Genomic DNA, 20,957 nt, shown 5'->3' with positions numbered 1-20,957 from the left:
CAAGAGTGAAACTCCATCTCAAAAAAAAAAAAAAAAAAAAAAAGGGACTTACTGCAGGCTGAAGTTGCCACTGTATCTATGTCTAGAAATTACATATATAATCTTGGTTCATCCTTTCTTCTTCCCTAATAAAATAGAATTCTATTATTCAACACTGAATTTAACAACTTTTACCAAGCATCTTCTCTGTGCCTAGCACTATGACCCGCATGGGTTGAACCCTGGACTCAGTGGTCTTGTACCCAAGTGTTTATGGAGATAATGAGAAGAAACTCTTGATCACATTCTCTCTGTTATAATAAAATTCTACAATTTATAGAATTTATTAACATTCTTTATAAGTCTGAGGAGGATAAGAAAGTGGAGGTCAATGCAGAATAAATAGCCCAAATCTGCATTATTAAAAATTATCTCCAGATTTATTGTGCTGTGGGAAAGTGGTGGTAAAGGGGCAGTAAATGTTACTTATTTAGCTCTCTTCATATTTAAGTGCTTCTCACACTAAAGAATAATGGCCACACAGGCCTGGCAGAATCTGAGAATGTTAATCACTATTTTGAAGTCCCTGGATGGGGATTCTGGAAGGAGGAAGGGGAGGAGAAGGGTGGTTAGTGGATATAGATAATATAGTTACGTGACTTACTCCAAATTCAAGCCCTAAGACAAGTTCCCAGGCTAAACCTAAAATGATCTTTCTCTTCCTCTCAAATCAATTTTTGGTTAAAAAAAGAAAAAAGAAAGAAATCCACAGGCAGTGTTAATATCTTCACCACAGACATCCTAGTTCATTTTGTGTGTGAGCGAGTTAAAGCATTGCCATTGTAGTTTCCCTGCTTTCATGCTAAGGCTTTAAAGAGAAGGAGATGAAGACTTGAAATATACAGTTGATTCTTGAGCACCTACAGGGCATCATTCTTCAAACATAGCCACTGCCTGAAGCCTCAAGTGCAGGGAGTGGCAGGAGTGACTGCCATTTACTTGCTGTGTGACTTTCAACAAGTCATGCACCCTCTCTGAGCATCTGCTTTTTCATCTGTAAAATTATAACTCCTATATCTGTCTTGCTGGGTTGGAGTGTGCAAAGGTGATACTCAAAAGATTTAACAATTTGTGGGTCATGGGTATTGAGTAATCAGAAGGGATTTGGGCCTTGGTATTAGAGCAGGGTCTAAAATCCTCCCCTGTGCCATGTGTCATTCCCTTGGGTGCTGAACTAAGAGAGGTCAAGGGAGTTCTGAAGAAGAAGCAGGGTGACCAGGAATCAGGAATGGTAGAGAGGGGAGCAATCAAACATGTGGGGGCAACAGCTATTTACCAATGTCTACGAAAGTATTTGAATATTTGAACAACCAATACCTCTATTTCTGTGCATACCAGTTAAATAGCTTGGTATTGAGGATTTGAGAATTAAATTAGCTTATCTATTAAAGTGTTTAGCATTTGGCCCCGCACAGCAGAGTAGGCACCCAGAAAATGTAATTTGCTTATTCTTTCTCCCTTCCTCTCCCTGTCTATCTCTCTGCACACCATGGTCTTCCATGGTTTGCAGTGGGCTTATTCCTTAGCCACTGGGCTAAATAGTCTGTCTCTTTTTGCAGGAGATTTTTGTAGGCATAAATGTTGCAGATTGACTCCTAAAACATCTGAGTCAAAATTCTTTGTTGCTCTTTTGCAAATACAATTGCATACCTACTTTTAAATTCACAGTGTGCTCGAGGTTGTCCAAAACTAGAATTCCCATGGCATGAGGTAACTCTGACATGGTAGAAAGCAAAGACCCCAGGAATCAACAGACCTGAGCTTGATCATGACTTTGACACTCTAGGCAAGTCACTTTCCCTCAGAGTCTCAGCCTCTCACCTGAATAAAAGGAGGAATTCTGGCGAAGATTAGTGGTACTGAACCTTAGCTGTACCTAGAATCCCCAGGGAAGTTTCGAATATGTGAATGCTTAAGTGCCACCCACAGAGTGTGATGTAAGTGTTCTTGGATTAAGCCTGAACACTTGGATTTTTCAGCCCCTTGGGTTATTCTCATGCAAACGTTGAGAACCTATGCGCTGGATGATCTCTGAGCTCCAACCCTGTTCGATGCCCTCAGTTAGGCTCTGATCCTACACATCCTTCAAGCCAAGCCGAAAACTGCATTCATGTTGTTTACTCTTAATGACCTGTGGCAACAGAATACCTGAAAACTCATGAATAAGAGGTCTTTAGGATGTATCCGATATTTATGCCTTCCATTGCTTATCACCAGAACTTACTTGTGTCTGGAAATTTTTGTCATTTTAGTTTCGTTTATTGACATTTGGATAATATGGACAATTTTTCAGACCTCAACTAACATAGTGATTGATAGTGACTCTAACATCTCTGAGTGTATTAGTCCATTCTCACACTGCTGGAAAAAACTACCTGAGACTGGGTAATTTATGAAGAAAAGAGGTTTAATTGACTCATAGTTCTGCAGGATTAACAGGAAGCATGACTGGGAGGCTTCAGGAAACTTAAAATCATGGCAGAAGGGGAAGGGGAAGCAAGCACACAGTTACATGGCAGCAGGAGGGAGGGAGAGAGAGAGAGAGAGCAAGTAGGAGAGCAGCTCTTGGTTGAAAGTGAGTAGCAGAGGGCTACACACTTTCAACCAATCAGATCTCATAAGAACAGCCAGAGGGATGTCTACCCCCATGATTCAGTTACCTCCTACCATGCCCCTCCTTCAATACTGAGAATTACAGTTCAACACGAAATTTGGGTGAGGACACAGAGCCAAACCATATCATTCAGGCCCTGGCCTCTCCAAAATTTCATGTTCTTCAAAATTTCATGTTCTTCACACATTTAAAAAAACAATTATGCCTTCCCAACATTCCCTCAAAGTCTGAACTCATTCCAGCATTAACTCAAATGGCCAAGTCTGAAGTCTTATCTGAGGCAAAGCAAGTTTCTCCTGCCTATGAGTCTGTAAAATCAAAAACAAGTTAGTTACTTCCAAGATACAGCAGGCTTAGAGGCATTGGGTAAATGCCCCCATTCCAAAAGGAAGAAATTGGCCAAAACAAAGGGTTTGCAGGCCCTCATGCAAGTCTGAAAGCCAGCAGGACAGTCATTAAATACTAACACTCCAAAATGATCTCCTTTGACTCCATGCCTCATATCCAGGCCACACTGATACAAAGGGTGGGCTCCCAAGGCCTTGGGCATCTCCACCCCTGTGGCTCTGCCAGATACAGCCCCTGCAGCTGCTTTCATGGGCTGGCATTGAGTGCCCACAGCTTTTCTCGGTGCATGGTACAGCTATCAGTGGATCTACCATTCTAGGGGCTGGAAGACAGTGACCTTCTCACAGCTCCACTAAGTAGTACTCTAGTGGGGACTCTGTGTGGGGGCTTCAAACCCAAATTTCCTCCCAGCACTGCCCTAGTAGAGATTCTTCATGAGAGCTCTGCCCCAGCAGCAGACTCCTGCCTGGACATCCAGGCATTTTCATACATCCTTGGGAATCTAGGCAGAAGTTCATAAATCTCAGCTCTAGCCTTCTGCACACCCACAGACTCAACAGCATGTGGAAGCCATGAAGACTGGGGGCTTGCACCCTCTGAAGTCATGACCAGAGCTGTACCTTGCCCCTTTTAGCCATAACTGGAGTTAGAGTGGCTGGGATGCAGGGTACCATGTTTCCAGGCTGCATGGAGCAGCTGGGCCCTGGGCCTGGCCCAGGAAACCATTTTTCCCTCCTATGCCTCCAGCCTGTGATGGGAGGGGCTGCTGTGAAGGTCTCTGAAATGCCCTTTAGACGTTTTCTCCATATTCTTGGCTATTAACATTTGGCTCCTCTTTATGTATGCAAATTTCTGCAGAAGGCTTGAATTTTTTCTCAAGAAAATGGGCTTTTCTTTTCTACCACATGGCAAGGCTAGAAATTTTCCAAACTTTTAAGCTCTGCTGCCCTTTTAAATATAAGTTCCAGTTTCAGATCATCTCTATGTTCACATATATAAGCATACACTTTTAGAAACAGCCAGGCTAAAGTGGTGGCTTATGCCTGTAATCCCAGCATTTTGGGAGACTAAGGTGGGTGGATCACTTGAGGCCAGGAATTCAAGACCAGCTTGGCCAACATGGTGAAACCGCATCTCTACTAAAAATACAAAAGTTATCCAGGCATAGTGGCCCATGCCTGTAATCCCAGCTACTCAGGTGGCTGAGAAACAAGAATCACTTGAACCTGGGAGGCAGAGATTGCAGTGAGCTAGGATCACACCACTGCGCTCCAGCCTGGGTGACACAGCCACAGCCAAAACCTTGTCTTGAAAAAAAAGAAACAGCAAAGCCAACTCTTGAATACCTTGCTGCTTAGAAATTTCTTCTGACAGATACCCTAAATCATCTCTCTCAAGTTCGAAGTTCCACAGATCTCTAGGACAGGGACAAAATGCTGCCAATCTCTTTGCTAAAGCATAGCAAGAGTGAGCTTTACTCCTGTTCCCAATAAGTTCCTCATCTCCATCTGAGACTATCTCAGCCTGGACTTCATTGTCCATATCACTATCAGCATTCAACAAATCTCTAGGAAGTTCTAAACTCTCTCATATCTTCCTTTCTTCTTCTGAGCCCTCCAAACTGTTCCAATTTCTGCCCATTACCTAGTTCCAAAGTTGATTCCACATTTTCAAGTATCTTTATAGCAGTGCCCCATTCTTCTGGTACCAATTCTCTGTATTGGTCCATTTTCACACTACTATGAAGAACTACCTGACACTGGGTAATTTATTTAAAAAATAAAAGGTTTAATTGACTCACAGTTCCACAGGATTAACAGGAAACATGCCTGGGAGGCCTCAGGAAACTTACAGTCATGATGGACGGTGAAAGGGAATCAAGCACATCTTCACATGGTAGCAGCAGAGAGAGAGCATGAGAGAGAGTAGGGCGAGGTACTACACACTTTCAAATGACCAGATCTCATAACAACTCTATCATGAGAACAGCAAGGGAGAAAGCTGCCCCCTGATTTAATCACCTCCCACCAGCTCTCTCCTTCAACACTGGGAATTACAATTTGAGATGAGATTTGGGTGGGGACACAGAGCCAAACCGTATCACTGAGGAATGACCAACTGAGAGCAAAATTAAGTTACTAGTGATTATAAATAGTTGACCTGACAAAATTGTCTTCTGTTAGCCAAACTCCTCTCACTAACTCCTCCTATTACTAATAACAGGGCATTGTGTAGAGGGCTTTTAAACAGAATTAAATAGACATGCATGCACCTGATGGATAGTTTTAGGGGAAAATGGTGAGAAATTAAGTATATAAGGTAAGCTGGACTGTAATGGTATGATGTTCAATGCATGTTGGTTTCTCAAGTGACTTTAACAAACTGATTAATCAGCAGGGTTGTGGGAAACAAGGGTAGGGCTGGCCAGTTTCAGATGCAGCTGTGCTATTGACTGTCTCAGTGCAGAGACCCTGCACACAACAAGCGCTGCTTCCTGTCTACCCTTTTATGCAGCAATTAACACATCAGAGAATATGAAATGGCAGCCTGAGAAACATGAAGAATCTCAGAAGAGCCAACTTTAAAAGGCCAAGCAAGTAATCTCATTTAGTTCTCTCCTTTCAAAGATGAGGAAACTGAGCCCAGGGAACTGAAGCGATGTTGTCAATGTTACATGGCTAGTTACCTGGCAGAGTTTGAACTTGAACAAAGCTCACCTGGCACAGAGCCCAGGGCCTTCTCCTTTGTATCACAACAAACCAAATGGAAGCCACGACTGTATTCAGCTGTGAGAAAACCCCTGCTACACTGGCTTAAGACATTTATATAGGTTTTGAATATAGTAAAATCAAGGGTAGGTGTCTGGGGCTGTTGTGGGAGATCCATAACGCCATCAGGGACCCAGACTCTTCTCACTTCCTTTTCTGGCATCCTCAGCATGGTCCCCAGAGCCCAACCACCTGGGTTCAGATCCTGCCTTTATCACTTGTTAACTCTGAAACCTTGGACAAGCTAGATCACCTTTCTGTGCCTCAGTTTTCATATCTTTAATAATTGGTATAAGGTTTTAATTGTTTTATCTGTAGAAAGTGCTTAGAAATGTCTGTCTTAAAGTAAGGGCTATTTTATGATAACTTGTATTTTTATGGTTGTGGTTTTTGTTGCAAAGCAGTTGCAGTATCATCAGCTATCATACCTGCTTGCTAGAGAGAAAGAAGGAAGAAGAGTCCTTTCATTGCCAGACTTTGTCTTTTTATTGAGGAAATGAATAGCTTTATTGTGGACCTCAGTTTGCATCTAATTGGCTAGAACTGTGCCACATGTCTACCCCTACCTGAAAAATAGTATGGAAGATCACATATTTTAGACGCAATGCTATTTTAAACAGAACAATGGACTTATTAGTAAGTAAAAAGGGTGAATTGATATTATGTAGGCAATTCTCCAGTGATCTCATAACTGTTCAACTTTGCCACCTAAAAGGTGTGTGATCTTGGGAATATTGCTAACTCAACTAATGCCCAGTCTTCCTAATTATAATTTCGGATAAGAATCATTGCTTTATCTAACTCAAGGGTGATTTGAAGATTAAATAACTAATGCATCATAAGGCACTTTATCATCTCCAAAGTGATCTGTAAATACATTATTTAGTTACTTTACCTGGTAGTAAGAGTACAGCCTTTATTATAAATTATTCTACTACAAAGACATATGCACACGTATGTTTATTGCGGCACTATTCACAATAGCAAAGACTTGGAATCAACCCAAATGTCCATCAGTGACAGACTGGATTAAGAAAATGTGGCACATATACACCATGGAATACTATGCAGCCATAACAAAGGATGAGTTTGCGTCCTTTGTAGGGACATGGATGCATCTGGAAACCATCATTCTTAGCAAACTATCACAAGAACAGAAAACCAAACACCGCATGTCCTCACTCATAGGTGGGAACTGAACAATGAGTTCACTTGGACTCGGGAAGGGGAACATCACACAATGGGGCCTATCATGGGGAGGGGGGAGGGGGGAGGGATTGCATTGGGGAGTTATACCTGATATAAATGATGAATTGATGGGTGCTGACGAGTTGATGGGTGCAGCACACCAACATGGCACATGTATACATATGTAACAAACCTGCACGTTATGCACATGTACCCTAGAACTTAAAGTATAATAAAAAAAAAAAAAAGAGTACAGCCTTTGACCCCAAATTATGCTCAATGATACAGATTTGAAAAGATGGTGTTCCAGAAATAAGAATGAGAATGAATTTAACTCATTCATTACACTATGGGAGAAAAAAACAGGTTGTTCCAAAATGCCCAATTTCACTTTAACTCCCCCTGAAACCAGCTATCATCCTGTGGCCTCTCCAGGAGAAAATCTCTATGGGTGATCTATGGGTAGGGAGGACCAACGAACACTAGAAGCAGGAGGTACCATGGAAAACTATCTTTATCTCTTTCTATAAGACCCATTAGAAAAAGACTTATTCTACAGCTCTTAAAGGTATAAAAGAAAGTCTTATCTACATTGAAAATACTGACTTTTATATCCTGACAGTCAAAATGGTTAACAAGTGATATTATGTAATATATACAAAAATGTCAACAAATCTATGGATGTTTTGTGTGTACATGTTTTATACTGCACTGTATATGTTTACATATTTTCCCCTATCTGTGATGTCTGCTGTACTGATGTATGTGCATTAGAACATGCAATCTTATAGTCAAATTTTGTCTGACATTATTAAATCCAATTCTTAATATTTTAATCTTAGAACTCAGCTGCTCAGAGATAAACTGTGTTGCTTCCCTGCAATGTGCAGTGTAATGACTTCCCTGTCACTAGAGGAATTCAAGCAGCATCTGAATGTCCATTTGGTGGAGCTACGGTAGAAGAAATTTGAGTTTCAGAGGCTGAAAGGGGGTGCAGGGTAGGGGAAGACTAGATCACATGACCCTTAAAGAAAACTTGGAAATTTGTGAGTATAAGTTAGTAAAATATCATCTCTCTTTATTAGGCAGATATGGACCTAATCTTCAATCTCATTTCAACTAAATATGGATATAGATGTGGATTTACATTATGTTGTATTATGTTGCATTATATATTTATATTATATTATTATTATTTATATTGTTTCATATTCAATAGAGAATAAGCTAATTGGTGAAAAGCACATCTCACTTTCTCTGTGGTGAAAGGGATGGTAGAGATCCACTCAATCTAATGCAATCATTTTACTGATTGAAGCCAAGTTCGAGGAAGAGAGACATAGTCAAGGTCATTCAGCTAGACAATGTCAGAGAACTTTTCATTTCCTCTTTCAAATGTACATTCCAAAATGAAAATTCTTTATGAGGGCTAGTTTCAGTATCTATAGATATATCTCTGAAAGATGTCCCAGATAAATAAGTATGTCTAGTAAGTTCATAAAGAGATGAAATCAGGAAAAACTTTTTACAAGTGCTATATTTTTCAAAAAAAAAGAAAGAAAGAAACTAGTTGTCTTGGAAAGTTGGACAGCCTTCCTCACTGTAGATCCTCATTCTGAAAGTAGACTTAGAAAAGGTTGTTGTAAAGAGGACTGCTAGAATGGCTGAAAATATATTAGTTAAAATAATGCTAAATGCTGTGGCACATAAACTATAACACGCAATTTATTTCTCATTCATGTAAAGTCCATTCAGAGGCAGGGACTGAGATGCTCTGATCTGTGCAATCATTTAAGAACCTAGGGTAATGGAGACTTAACCATCTTCAACATGTGACATCCAAAGTCACATGGGCCGCAACATCCCAGACAAGAGAAGAGAGGAGGTGACAAGATGTTTTCACAGGACAAGCCTGGAAATGATATATGTCACTTCCTCCTATATTCCAGGGGCCAGAACCTCAAATACATAGCCACACTCAACTACAAGGGAGGCTGGGAAATGTATTCCAGCTCTTGACGACCAGGAGAAAATTGAAAGAGTCTGGTAGACACCTAGCTAATCTCTACTCCAGTGAATGTGGTCTACATGATTTTTAAGGTTACATCCACTCTTTTCTGTGTTTTTCATCTTTCATATCTCCATTTCATTTTGTATATATTTTTTCTATCTAATCTTATAGTTCACTGATTCTCTTCAGTTGTTCTAATCTGCTATGAAATAATTCCATGTTTTTCTTAATTTCAGTTTCTGTATTTTAAAGCTCTAGAATTTCCATTTGCTTATTTTTTAGAATTTTCAATTTATGCTGAAATTATTATTATTATCTTTTATCCCTTGAATGCATTCAGCATAGCTATTTTAAATGTTTCTATATTACAATTCCATTATCTAGATTCCCCCATAGGCCTGTTTCTTCTGTGTTGTTTCTACTGATTGTCAGTCCTATCTCTTATCTCCTCTTATGCTTGTTTACATATATATTCATTCTGCTATAATGCATTCTTTTCAGAAAATATGTACATTAGCTTCTGGTGTATGTATTAATGTTAGTAGCTAGCCTAGATCAATCCAATTTGAAATCAATATGCCACATTATCTAGTCTTTAAAGCTAGACTTCATTCTCTTGGAGGGCAAATGTATTTCTGATTTACGTTTACTCCCAGAGTATAGACTTTTTGAACTCCTCAACTGGAATTAAAGGGGTGTATCACAATGACACCCCCTAGCTTGAGGGGACTGAACTCTTATTTTTTGCCTTATTAGTTCCATGAATCTGTTGAAAGCCCTATTTATAATTTCTCAGTTTCTTAGATCCCTGTTCCAGAATTAGCAGACACTTGTAGTGAAAAAACTACTTCAGGCCGGGCGCGGTGGCTCACGCCTGTAATCCCAGCACTTTGGGAGGCCGAGGCAGGCGGATCATGAGGTCAGGATATCAAGACCATCCTGGCTAACACAGCGAAACCCCGTCTCTACTAAAAATACAAAAAAAAAAAAAAAAAAAAAATAGCTGGGTGTGGTGGCAGGCGCCTGTAGTCCCAGCTCCTGGGAGGCTGAGGCAGGAGAATGGCATGAACCTGGGAGGCAGAGCTTGCAGTGAGCCAAGATCACACCATGCACTCCAGCCTGGTTGACAGAGCGAGAGTCCTTCTCAAAAGAAAAAAGAAAAAAAAAAAAACAGTACCTCAAATACCAGGCTTGTTTCTCCCAATCTCTTTGTTTTCGTGAATCTTAGACCTATAATTTTTCAATGACTTGGAAGCTCTTCACTTCCTTCAAACTATATTTTTGTTTGTTTTGACCTAGCTTTTCTAATTATTTTTAACATGATGGTCACCAATTTTATGTCTATCTATCTACCAATCTGTTTGTCTGTAGCCTGTACTGCAAATCATACTTTTCCCTTAACAATAGACCTTGACCATTTTTCCATATCCATATGTACATATCCACCTCATTCTGTTTTTATGATTTCAGCCTATTACGTTGTATAAATGTAGTTCCCTATTGATGGATATTTAGGTTGTCAACTAAATGTCACATTGTGTGTGTGTGAATGTATCGATAAGATAAATTCTAAAAGTGAAGTTGCTACAGGTTAGCAAATTGTCTTCCAAAAAGTTATACCAATTTACATTTCTACCAAAAGTGTATGAGAATGTCTGTTTCTCCATAGGCTTACCACCACTAGATTTTATCCAACTTATAAATTTTGTAATCAACTTTTAATCATGCTTCTGGATTCAATTTTTCCCTTGCAATCCAGTCTCCCTGTGTGGACACATACATTTATACATGATAAAACCTGATCATATCTCTTTCCTCTTTAAAACCTTTTTGTGTTTGTTTTTCCTCCCCATAGCCAAAGGATCCTATTTGTACAAACAAGCACTCACTCTCCTCTCTGCTACTTCCCAGCCCCGTGTCCTGTACAACCCCATGGACTAGCCATATTAACATTTTCCTAAATATATACACTTTTCTGCAAATGACACATTTGCATATTCTCCTCCATCTCTCTGGAATACTGTCCCATCTTTCACCTGTATAACAAAGGATAAACTTCAACATCCAGCTTACAGGTTACATGTTAACTCTTTTGACAAACTTTTTCCTACAAACCTCACCTTCCCCCCAAATACACAGAACAAATGGTCAACTTTTCCTTTCTTTAAATAACCATTGTTCATTATAAATACTTCTCTTGTAGTACTAAAAACACTGAATTATATAATTGTAAATCTGTCTGCCCACCATTATGAGCTAGTTGAAGGAAGGGCCCATACCTCATCCTCCCCATTCCTAGGCCCAGCAGAATACTTGACATAGAGAAAGAACTCAAAAAAATTTTTTTTCAAAGAATAGATGCAGTACACATTACCTCTGCAAAATACTGTCATTCAGCATAAGTGTTTTCACAGCAGCTTCCGAGTCCTTAGAACTGGGAATACTTGGAGCAAATTTCTGTTTGACCTAGATTTAGTATTCAAATCTCAATGTGGGCATACTAAACCCCAAGAGGGAAACAATAGAGGATTGAGTTAGTAGATGGAATTCATGCTTTGGGCAACAGTTTTCCCTTTAATACCTAAAGCCATTTGTGTTCAAGTTTAGACCCTTAGGGTTGACACAAAATTAGCCCTTATTCTATAGCTCCCATCAAAATATGCAAATCTGTTGAACCTGGTTTGACCTCTGGCATGAGGCCTACCATGTGTTTACTCTTTGTATAGTTCCTCTTGAAATATACACTTCTTTTTTAGACGGATTTTTGACAGGCAGGGTTCTTACCCTGTTGATAAAAAAATATGAGAAGAAAAGCACAAGTGATTCATTTGCTTTAGGAAAATGAATCTGTGTGCTTACCAAGGAATATTTTATCACCCCAAGGACAGAACATTTTCAGCCTATTTCAATGCTATGTAGAGCAGGGAGACTGTAACAACACCAGTGAGGATTATGATCTGTGACTCATCGTCTCCCCTAAGGTACTCTGATTTGCTATACCTCAGTGGCTAGTCCATTTGGTTCCTAGTGTGATTGGATTCTATTCCTGCCTAGATGCTCCCATCTAAACAGTAAAGACAACATCCATCTCCTCAGGTGTCTAGAGACATGATAATGACTATGGTAAATATAGTTTTAGTATTATTCATTTGGATTCAACGCAGCTCCCGGAATCAGAGGAGGCTGAGATGTCAGGGATTTTAAAGGCCTTTACAGTTCTTGAATTTTCTCTGCAACATCTCCACCAAGTGGTCACACCACCTTTATTGGAGTATTTCCCGTTACAGGCAGCCTTCCACCATGTAATTGAGGAAGTTCTTCTCTCATGTCAGTTCTAAAGAATCTTGTTTCTTGGTGATTTCTACATATGAACCCTAAGAGGAAATCTAGTCTTCTTTGGAGTTGTTGTTCTGGTTTTACACTCTCCAAATGAGAACCCTCCAAATACTTGAAAGTCTTCTAAAATGTATGCTGAGTCATTCATTCTCCCACCTAAAATTTCCATGCTTTTTTAAATTTCCCTTGGAGACTCTGCTTTTGAGTCTTTACCATATCATTCATTCAGTAAGCTAAGAATAATGCAGATTTCCTGCATTATCCCAGCTGTGTCAAAGGGCCCATTGGATGGCTTCCTTGATGGATATGCAAGAACCAGGAAATGGGAGAGGAGAGGAGCAGATTCTTCCATTCTTGCTTACTAAAATAGCCTTTAGTAACAGATCCTCTATTCACGCAGAGATATTTCTAAAACTCCTTTGTTTCCATCTCCTCTTCAGTGGAATGGTCTTTTACCTCCTCCTTATGATTTTGCAGAGACTGCTTAAATACCAATTCTCCTATGGAGGCTGTGTGGGTTTCTGTGAGTTCTTGAATATTAAAAAGAATGGAGTGAATATTAAATTAAAAATTTCAACAAGCATAGATGATGGAAAGTTTGGTGTTTGGGTGTCATTGGATACAGAGTCAAATCCTGATTTCGCTTCTTGTTTGCTGTGTGTTCTTAAAAAACCACTGTGTCTCTCTGAACCACAAACTTCTTTTCTGTAAAGTAGAGATAATCCCAATTATCATGGTGGCTTGTTTCAAGTTCGTGATAATAGATGTATAAAACTTAGCACAATTCCTGGAAAATAGCAGATGCTTAATAAATAGTAGATTAAAGATTATTCTTCATGTTGTAAATTGGTTCCAATTCCAGATCTCTCATAAGCTGTAAAATCCTAGAAAACCATTATTCTTACTTCTAACATTGGATAACAATTGGACCTATCTTCTAAAGGTGTTTGTTTAATCAGTTGAAATAACATATCCATTGAAAGAAACTCTTACAATTCATTAAATATGATAGATGTTCTTTTAGAAGTTAACATTTATAGAGAAAGACTCTATTTAATTTAGCTTCATGTTCCCACCACAAAGTCTGGCACACAGGAAATATTACTTTCTATAATACTCTTCCCATTGCCTAACTCAAAATGTTAGTGGCCTTCTCTCTTTCTCTGTCAGCCTACATACATGACCAGGATACGCAGTGATACTCCAGGGCAATGGTGCTCTGTGGTGGTAGAAGTAACAAGTATCACAGTATTCCCTCCAGTACCAGATTCTGCCCTCAAGGAGTTCCCCAGCCAGTCCAGGAAACAATATATCAACAGCTAAGTACATTACAGTATTAGCATGAAGGCATGTGTTGGGGATAGTGTAAAAACAAACATAGTCAACTCGTGAAGGAAACATTAAGAAGGAGGTCGGTGATCAAAGAAAGCCTAACACAGGTTTTTAATAAATGAATAGGAGTTGGCTAAGCAGATCAAGTAAGGTGGGCATTCTTTAAAAAAGGAAGCATTTGCAAAAGCATGGAGCTGCAATAAACAAGATTCTTTGTTCTGGGAAGAGCAAATAATTTCCTAAGACTAAAATGTAGGATAACAACAGGCAGTAGAAGCTTGTGGGGCCAGACATGAAGGGACTCATGCTCTCTTTTAGGGAATTTGGATGTTATCCTGCAAGCAGTGAGTTGCTAATAAAGCTCTTTGGTCAAGAGTGAACTCATCTGATTAGTGTTTTAGAAGTACTTTGCCAGTGACTTTGTGGAGGATGCATTGACACAGAAGGAAAGCTGATCACCAGAGGACCTCAATTAAGACTGTGTTACTTTACCTCCTTCTGCTCCTAATACTTAATATATCTGAGCCATTTGTGTGTAAATTCAGAGTGTCAACCATTTGGCAATAAAACTCCAAAAGAAATCAGAATGCCTGGAGAGGTAATTGTCGCATTTTATTTCTTGTACTCACTGCTACTTTGGCAGACCCCAAAGATAAATAGAGACCAGAAAAGTAGCACCCTTGCCCCTTTCCTCCTTCCCCTCCCCTAGAACACTTGCCCTTTTCGCTGTACAGATTGCTGGAGATTCCTGGTTATTAGCCTTGGCTTCATCCCTAACACAACCAGCCAGGTTGTGTGCTGTCTCTCCCTCCCCAGTTTCTGTGTGTGTGTTTGTTCATGAAAGGCCTTCCTGCCCCCATTTCCCTGGAAGGGAGTGTGGGAGTGTGCGTGTTGTTTCCACGATCACAAACTTCCAAAGCCAAGAATGGCTCGCGCCAGGACATTTCTGGAGAAGGTCATGATCTGTATGAGTGTGCAAGCCCTACTTGAGCTACAAGCTTTGTAAACTCAAATCATTACAATTTGCTGTGTTGCAAGCCTTGAACAAGACCCAGTGTTTGTACATTTGGAATGTGTGATATAGACGCTGCATGCATCAGGACCTTTTTAATTTTTTGTCAGGGATGTGCTGTGTAGTTTAGTAAACTTTTCTCTAATGATCTTCGCTCGGAGAGAAAGCTTTGTGATAGTTAAGATATATGAAAGATGAGTCCATTCAGCAGATGTGTTTGTATCCGCCATGTGCTAGAAATATAAGTTGAATGAGACCAAGACATTATCCTATACCTTTGTGCTAACATTAATAATGGCTACTCTACATTAAGTGCTTACTGTATATCAGGAACTGTGGAAGATGTTTTCCATTTGCTATCTCTTCAATCTTCATAGGAACTCTATGAAAGAAATCCAATTATTAACTTAATTTCAAAAACAAGGAAGCTGAGTTTTAGAGAGGTTAAATATCTTTTTTGTTATTATTATTATACTTTAAGTTCTAGGGTACATGTGCATAATGTGCAGGTTTGTTACATATGTATACATGTGCCATGTTGGTGTGCTGCACCCATTAACTCGTCACTTACATTAGGTATATCTCCTAATGCTATCCCTCCCCCCTCTCCCCTCCCCACAGTAGCCCCGGTGTGTGATGCTCCCCTTCCTGTGTCCAAGTGATCTCATCGTTCAATTCCCACCTATCAGTGAGAACATGAGGTGTTTGTTTTTCTGTTCTTGCGATAGTTTGCTGAGAATGATGGTTTCCAGCTGCGTCCATGTCCCTACAAAGGACACAAACTCATCCTTTTTTATAGCTGCATAGTATTCCATGGTGTATATGTGCCACATTTTCTTAATCCAGTCTGTCACTGATGGGCATTTGGGTTGATTCCAAGTCTTTGCTATTGTGAATAGTGCTGCAATAAACATACGTGTGCATGTGTCTTTATAGCAGCATGATAGGATGTGGAGAAATAGGAACACTTTTATACTGTTGGTGGTACTGTAAACTAATTCAACCGTTGTGGAAAACAGTGTGGCGATTCCTCAAGGATCTAGAACTAGAAATACCATTTGACCCAGCCATCCCATTACTGGGTATATACCCAAGAGATTATAAATCATTCTGCTATAGAGAGGTTAAATATCTTGACCAGGTTTACACAGCCACTAAATATCAGAGCTGGGAACCTACCCACATCCATCTGACTCAAATGTCTGTGCCATTTTTATTGGATGTCCTGCCTTAAGATGCTGACGGTGAAGCGCAAGAGAAGCATGTAAACAGAAAACGTGCAATTTCAAGCGATAAATGGGGATGTTAAAATGCCAAAGGAACGTAGAAGAATGGAACGGTTCTGTGATGTCAGAGAAGGCTTTGATGAGGGAACTATGTTTCAGTGGCATTCCACCTGTAAACACAGGTCTCTAGTAAAAGAAAGGGGATGAGTTTTTGATAACGGGTATGCAAAGGACTGCCGTTGTGAGACGACAATACATAGTACAAGGTGGACATTCCATTGACTGCTATCATGAAGAAAGACTTATGAGAAGTTCAGGCTGGCAGGAATGGATGCTGTTTGAAAGCGAGTGACAGATCAGACTGGAAAGAAAGTTGGGGGCCAGATTTTGGAAGGATTCTGTACAAAATAATGATGAATTCATATTTCAACCTGTAACCAAAATTTCTTCCATGGATTAGTTACAGAATCATCTGATAGGACTTTTAAAAATATAAATATCAGGCATCAGCCCAGGAGACTCTAATTTATTTGAACAGTGATTCTCAAAGTTCAGTATTTATCAGAATCACCTGGAGCATTAATAAAAAATACAGATACCTCACCTCTGTATGTTTACCAAGTTTCCCAGATGGCTCTAATATACTCTAACACCTGAGAACTACTTGTCTAGGATGAGAAATAAGAATCTCTATTTGTATACATTTTCTAGGAGATATTTATATGCTACCAGATTGAAGTATCACAGACATAGACAACAGAAACCCACAGAAATCTTGCTATTATTGCTTAGTTGACAATAAAAATTTTAATGATAAGTCTTTAAAATAGCAATATCATATTAAGGCTTAAAACAACGTTCATGTCTGATATCAGAGAAAGACCTACCGATTTCAGTGTACCATAGCAGACTCCATCACTTCACCTGTAAAATGAGAATAATAATGGGATCTATTCCCTGCAGGTCTTACAAGGTTAAAAATAAGGCCTTTTTCCTAGACACCTACAGATACGCTTTGATTCACTACAGAATAGTTTGCATTTTAAAAAGTTTTATACAGATGTCATTGTATAGCATGTCTTCTATTTTGTGTCTGGCTTCTTTCTCTCAGTCTAGTTGTTTTGACATTTATTCTTGTTCTTCTGTGTACCAGCCTTTCATTCCCTTTTGTTGGTGAGTGGTATTACATTGTATAGATTTGTGCTGGGGTTTGTTTGTCTGTTCATGTGTTCATGGACATTTGAATTGTTTCCAATTTGGGGCTATTTCAAATAAAGTTGCTATGAATGTGTAGAAAGAAAGGGACCATGTGTGCATGTATGTGTGTATGTACAGAGTAGTGACTCATAGAGTCTTTCCAATACCTCAGACATAGCACAAGTACCAGTCTCTTCTACTGTGTAATTTCCCCAATCCTACCTTGGTAATGTTCCTTAATGTTATTTCATTACATCTACGTAAGCATTTTTACCATACAGAGTAGAATGAAGGAGCCATCACTCTATCTCTAAATTTAGGAAGCCTAACTTTAAATCTCTGTAGCTCATTACCTTCTCTCTGTCCTAGCTTCAAAATTATTCTAACAGCTTATTATTTCTTCAAGATCAAAATCACACCCCTTAGTCTATTCAGGGTCTGTGAGTTGACCTAGTGTACCTCATCTTCTACACTCTCCCCCAAAGATCCAACCATCTAGCACCTCCAAAATGCTTGCTATTTCCTGAACGAAACTTGCTCTGTCTTGTCACTAGGCCTTACATGAAATGTTCTTCCCATCTGATCTGCCAAGTGAACACTTTGCTTGACATTCTAACATCACTTCCTCTGTAGATCTTTCCTGACTTCTCACCAGTGAGGCACTTGCTCTTCTCTACTTGCACAGCTCCTTGTACATTTTTTTGCTGCAGTGCTTATTATGCTGCACTGGGATTGATGAATTGTACATATCTATCCAGATCTTTCTCTCTCTGTATTCCCAGAGCCTCACACAGGATCCAGCACATAAAAAGTACCCAAATACTAAGCCCACTGTTAGTTAAATTTCAAGTTGGTTTCTAGAACCCCAACTTTATCACAAAGATGTTGCAATTATGCTTTGGTTTCTGAAAGAATTGATGATTTGGTAAAACTAGTCAATAACAACCTAAGCTGGTCTCATTTCCTGATCCAAAATTGGTCCTCACACCTTTCTCTTCTCCAGATGATGCTTCAGTCTCACTGGGAGACCTCTGAGATTTCAAAGGGGCTTTCATCTTGGGAAAATATCAATGTGTATTTTGGGTGAGCCATTGCATTTCTTGCCTGCGGCAAGACTCTTTGCCTTAATTGGGATTCAGTAGTTCATGTCCGCTTTGAAAAAGCATGTACATTGGCATGAAAAAATACTTCTCAAATCTTTGGTGTCCAATTAAAAGTCACTGAAGTCTGCCCAGACAATATTGGCAAAGAGAATCAAGGCAGTCAGTCAACAAATATTTGACTATTATGAACCAGGTACTTTTCTAAGCTCTAAGGCAACAAAGCAAAACAGAGACAAGCCACAACTTCAAGAAACTTCCAACTTGGGGAAAGAAACAATAAACACATAGATAAAAGAAAAATAACATAATCTCAGATTTTAAGAAATGCTGTGATGGAAACAATATTGGAGGATCATGGTGGAAGAACTGTTTAGCTAGAGGAGGGAAGAAAAGGGTTTTCTGAGAAGATGACATTTGAAACCTTTATAGAGAGGAGTCAGCTATATGAACATCTTAGAGGAAAGTACTCCAAGTAGAAGGTACAAGATCAAAAGCCCTGAAATAGGAATAATATTGGTATGCTTGTGGAGCAGAAAAAGCCACAGTGGCAGGAACATAGTGAATAACTGGAGATGTAGGCAGGTCCTTTGTCTGGACCTACCGTACCCATAAAGAGAAAGTGAGTAGAGGTGAGATTGGAGATGCAGGCAGGTCCAAACGTAGGGCCGTGAAGACCACCATAATAAAGAGGTAAAATTTCATTCTGGTTGCAATGGAGAGATATTAGAGGATTTTACAAAAGTAATGTGATTTGCTTTATAATGATGAATGTTCCTTCCCTCTAACTGCTGTTACGGAGGATCAGTGATGGGAAGGTGGGTAGAGAAGAGCAGTCAGCAGGCTAATGGCAGAGTCCAGTGAGACAAGCTGGTGTCTCTTAAACTGGTATTGGAGATGGTGAAAAAAATCACATTTCAGTTTGGGTTTTGTTCGTTTTTGTTTGTTTGTTTGTTTTTATTTTTTGGAATTTGAGCCAACAGAACTTAGGGTTAAAAATTAAGTCTGAGGAAAAAAGAGCGATCAAGAATTACTTCTGTTTTTATTGGAGCAGCTGAATGAATGGTGGAGCAATTTACTCAGATGGTAAGGCTTGAGGAATCTGTTTGATGTGTTTTGAGGGCATGAAGAATCTGTTTCAGTCATATTCTCTCCAATATCTGTCCAATATCCAAGTAGAAATATTTAATAAACAGAGGTGAGTCACTGTATTGTTGGGATTTAAAGCCATGCATAAACACAAGATCTGAGAGAAAGGTAAGATAGAGAAAATAACACCATCTAGGACTGAGCTCAAAGCCTGCTAACATTCAGAATCCTGGCAGAGAAGAAGGGTCTAGCAAAGGAAAATGAGAAGCAATAGTTTGTAAGAGAGGATGACAGACAGAAGAATGTGATGTTATAGAAGCCAACAGAAGAAAGTCTGTCAAAAATGGAAAAAATGGACAACCATGGGTGTAAATGCTGTTGCAAAATAGAGTGAGATAAAGATAGAGAATATTTTTATAAGATTTTTATAAGATCTAGATCTCTACTAAACCTCAGTGCCATAAGTGCCAAAGGAAACGAATAGAAAACTGTGAGAGGTGAGAGGGATTACTTAGGCAAGTGATATTGGAATGGGGTCAGAAAAGATCTCTAACAGGTTATAACATACAAGGAAGGAAATGAATTATGAATAGCATTATCCAGGTGAGAGTGAAAGAATGGACTCCAGGCAGAAGGAACAGCATGTGTGAATGCTATAGGTGGGGAAGAGACTGTTACATTCCAAGAACTAAAACCCCGATGTGGCCAGGTTGTTTTTAGCCAGGAGCAGAGTGGAAAGAGAAGGGGCTGACAAGATGAACAGGGACCAAATCATGCTGATCTTTATAGGCCACAATAAGAAGCTAGTTTTCCTTTTAATCTAAGTACACTTGATTATTTCTAAAAACAAAAGGCAGGGTCTTATGTATATTTCTTAAAATACTGTTTGAATGATTATTACTGCTTCTGTGTGGAAAACAAATTGTGAGGAAGCAATAATGTAAGTTGGGAAACCAACTAAGAAGCTAAGATGGTAGTTTAGACAAGAAATGATGGTGTCTTAGGCCCCAGTGCTAGTAAAGGAGATATGGAAAACTGGAAAGAATAAAATATATTTGGAAGTTGGAATGCAAATAATAGAGCCAGGTGTTCTGGTGTGTACCTGTGGTTCTTGCTACTCAGGAGGTATTGCCAGTAGGATTGTTTGAGCCCAGGAGTTCCAGGCTAGCTTGGACAACATAGCAAGAACCAGTGTCTTTAAAAATACTAACATTAAGGCTGAACAGTTTTAAGGAAGAATAAAGGTGATAACATGTGGTAAATGTTCAAGGCAATCGTAAGATCTGATACAGAACAGTAATTCACTGAATTGTGAATGTTATTTTCTCAATTCCTGCATCCATCAGTGTTCCCACTCGACTGAAACCCTGGATTTGAAGCATCATTTCCTGCATTTGGAGTACACAAATGCAGGAAAGCAAGATGGCTAAAAGAATAGGCTTTGAAACCACAGAGGTTGAGTCTTGAATCTGCTACTCACTAGCTGTGTAATTGGAACAGAGTCTTGCACATGGTAAATGTTCAATAATCTTTAGCAGGATAATTATGTGACCTTAAGCAATTTCCTTAACCTTATTAAATAAGCATCCTCCTTATTAAAATGAAAATATTAATAATAATAGTAAGAATGCCTCATAGAACTGTAGTAAGGAATAAATTAGACGATACATATAATATCTATCTACCAGAAGATTAAA

Source organism: Piliocolobus tephrosceles, chromosome 13 (assembly GCF_002776525.5).
Source record: "Piliocolobus tephrosceles isolate RC106 chromosome 13, ASM277652v3, whole genome shotgun sequence".
Lineage (NCBI taxonomy): Eukaryota > Metazoa > Chordata > Mammalia > Primates > Cercopithecidae > Piliocolobus > Piliocolobus tephrosceles.
Note: the sequence above shows the minus strand (reverse complement) of the source record.